A 3,681-nucleotide genomic window follows, 5' to 3' on the forward strand; every position below is an offset into this window, starting at 1 on the left:
CTTCTTTATTTTTATATCCACAGACTTGTTGGTAGTTAGCTTTTAGGAGATGTGTTTTCACCATATGATACTGAGTCTCTCAATATTATCTTAGGCTGAGACTCTGTTCCTTTTATTCTGGCAGTTAAGGCAGATACAAATATTAAAAAAAGACAGTTATGATCAGAGGACTCCTCTACTTTTTATTGTTAAAAGGATTTTTATTAAACATTAAAACTATGAATTTTTAATGGAACACGTAGTAGTTGAAAAAAACAAACACAAAGTAAAAAGAAAACAAGAATAATTGATAATCCCTTTATTTAGGGATGTATCATAGTATTAAATGGTTTTATTTCATTACAGTCTTTTTTTCTGTCCAATATGGATGCGCATATGTATATTTTTGATACTATAATAGGATAATATTGTGATAAACCCTTTTATAGATACATTTGGTATACTGTTCTGAGTGTTTCCTTAGGATTAGCTAAAATTACTTAAAATTTGTCTGAAGGTTTTAAGTCACCAAGGGGCTTGGGGCCGGAGAAAGGGGTTGGTGACGTTGAAGCTGTTGATTAGAGGAGGAAGGAGTGATGACTTTGGAAATATTTTCCTCCGTTCCAGTCATCTCTCTCAGCATTGTGGAAGATAGTGTGGAACGGTCTCTGGCTTGATGATAATTCTGAGGACCCTAGTTGATAGTGAGGGTATATGGGAAGCAAAACTTAGAAAAGATTCTTATGCATGTAAGTCAGTCCTTAAAAGTTGTGTAGAAAAGTGAGAGGTTATTTGAGATTATTATATGCTATAAATATTCTGATCTATCAATTTGACTTTTTTCATTAGGGAAAATATGAATCACAGAGTGTTCTGAGTATGCTTTCTTTGAAAGAGAACATGGGTTTAGTAATAGAGACTCACAAATGCAGAAATAAGAGAAATATGAAGTTTTGCTTTTGCAAACATACTGAAGTGGAAAATAGAAAAGCCGAAATCAACAACAGTAACAGCAACAACAAAAAGCCACATCCATTTGGACTAAAATACATGTATATATAACACAACTTCCCAAGCATAAAATGAAAATTCTAGCCAAGGGAATGCAAGAAATACCTTTTGAAAAATCACTGAAATAGGCCTGTTGTTGACAGAGTTTTATTTCCCCTTTAGAAGATCTGTTTATTACAATTCTGGGAATGAGAGGGATGATTTTGAATAAAGAATAGAGCCATTTAAGATGTTGTGCACAGTACCAGAATTTATGAAGACTGGTTCGAATTAAAACTAAATGTCACCAGCACATAGAAGCCAACAGGAATGTACATTTCATTTATTGTATTGGGAATTGGGGAGGGGAACAGGAATGGGCTTACTCTTATAGGACTTCCTTTTCTACAGCACTAATTTGTATAGGCAGAACTTAGACCTTAAAGAAGCGTGCATTTCTGTAGAATCTTCTTAGATGTTCAGGTTAATTTATTAATCGGCAAGAGTTAGAATCATAGCCCTTACTTGGACAGGGTGCAAGAGGGAAAAATTCAAATGTACAATGGAATCATTCATGCAGCAAATCTGTACTGAGCACCTACTCTTTGCCAGGTGTCATTTCGGCCATTGTAAGTACATTGGTGGACCAGACAGACAGGTCCTTGTCTTTGGGAGTGTCTAGAGTTTGGGGACTGTTAATACACAGCAAGAGAAGGATGATTGCTCTGTCAACAATTAAAATTGGATGATTGGGAGATGCTGGAGGGGACACTTAGGTTGGATGGTCAGGGAAGACCACTGTGTCACATTTGAGAGGGTCTTGCAAAGTTAAGTCTGCTCCTTTTCCCCTGCAGTTTAGAGAAAGCTTCCTTTTGTGGGCTTTACCTTCTTGTCGAGGGCTTACTATTGTGATTTGCTTCGACTGAAGAGCTGTAAAGCTGAAATAAAGATGCAGTTAAAAAAAAGAGTTGGAGATGCATTTTTTATAAGTCAGAGGCTCAGGTGCACCATCATTTTCTCAACTCCAAGAAAATCATAAATTATTTTTTATTAGAGGGAATTTCTGCAGCTCTAGATCTTAATGATTGCTGAACAGGAGGTTTTTTTTTTGTTTTTTTTTTTGCTAAACATCAAGTAGCTGCCAGTTTTAATTTTCTTTTAGAATTTACACTTTAAAAACATTGTTTTAGCTGTTGAACAAAACTGTCTCTTTTATCCAAGGGACGGTGCCAGGGTATGAAATGTGCATCTTGGTTTGATTTCTTCCCCTCCAGCCTGACTCACGAGTAAAAACCAGCCTTGCGTTTTATGATTAGAGGGCTAGTATTCAATATTAATAACTATGGAAAAATCAAATTCCAACTTTACCCTTTAATATCTTCATGCCCAGAAGTCATACAATTTGAAAATTTGAGAGCAAGCCAGCTGCCTTCCTGGTATTTTTCTTGATGATGCCATGTGATTCTTTAGCACAGATTATTAGTGCAATAATTTTGGCACTTGGAATTTCAAGGACCGGTAAAATGGCAAAAAAGTAAATTAAAAAATATTTATCCGGGGCTTCCCTGGTGGCACAGTGGTTGAGAGTCCGCCTGCCTATGCAGGGGACACGGGTTCGTGCCCTGGTCCGGGAAGATCCCACGTGCCGCGGAGCGGCTGGGCCCATGAGCCATGGCCGCTGAGCTTGCGCGTCCGTAGCCTGCGCGTCCGTAGCCTGCGCGTCCGTAGCCTGTGCTCCGCAATGGGAGAGGCCACAACAGTGAGAAGCCTGCGAACCGCAAAAAAATAAATAAATAAAAAAGTAAAAATATTTATCCAGTGTTTGTTATATCTCAGACATTTTTCTGGGGATGGAGAGACAACAGTGAACAAAAAAAGAAAAGAAATAGACAAAAGTTACTACCCTCATGTAGAGTACGTTCAAACGAGGGGAAGTATTCAGCAATAAATACTCAACAGGTAATGCCTAATAGTGATAGATAATAAGAAGAAAAATTATAGATAAGGGTTAAAGGGACAGTCAGGTGGGGGTGAGGCTTGCAATTTTAGAAAGGAGAAGGATTGGCTTGGAAAATTCTTACTGAGTTATTACTTTTGAGTATAAAAGGGAAATGGGTGAGGGAGCAAGCCAATGTGGATATCTGGATAGATGGGAGCAGCAAGTGCAAAGACCCTGAGGCACATGCATTCGTGGTACCATCCAGGAGCTGTAAGGAAGCCAGTTTGGCTAGAGTAGATGGGAAGGAAGAAAGAGTTGCTCAAAGTTGCTCAGCTCAGAGATGATGGAGATAGATCATGTAGGTTCTTATAAGCCATTATAAAGACTCTTTGGTTTTTAGTTGGAGTCAAGTGGAGAGTCATTTCAGGATTGTGAGCAGAGGAATGCCGTGATTTGACTTTCTAAGAGTACACTAAAGGAAAGCAAGGGAGGGGCTTCCCTGGTGGCGCAGTGGTTCAGAATCTGTCTGCCAGTACAGGGTACACGGGTTCAATCCCTGGTCTGGGAAGATCCCACATGCCGCAGAGCAACTAAGCCTGTGCACCACAACTAATGAGCCTGCGTGCCACAACTACTGAAGCCTGCATGCCTAGAACCCATGCTCCACAACAAGAGAAGCCACTGCAATGAGAAGCCCGTGCACCGCAATGAAGAGTAGCCCCTGGTCACCGCAACTAGAGAAAGCCCGCGTGCAGCAATGAAGACCCAATGCA

This window comes from Lagenorhynchus albirostris, chromosome 3 (genome assembly GCF_949774975.1).
Source record: "Lagenorhynchus albirostris chromosome 3, mLagAlb1.1, whole genome shotgun sequence".
NCBI classification, from domain to species: domain Eukaryota; kingdom Metazoa; phylum Chordata; class Mammalia; order Artiodactyla; family Delphinidae; genus Lagenorhynchus; species Lagenorhynchus albirostris.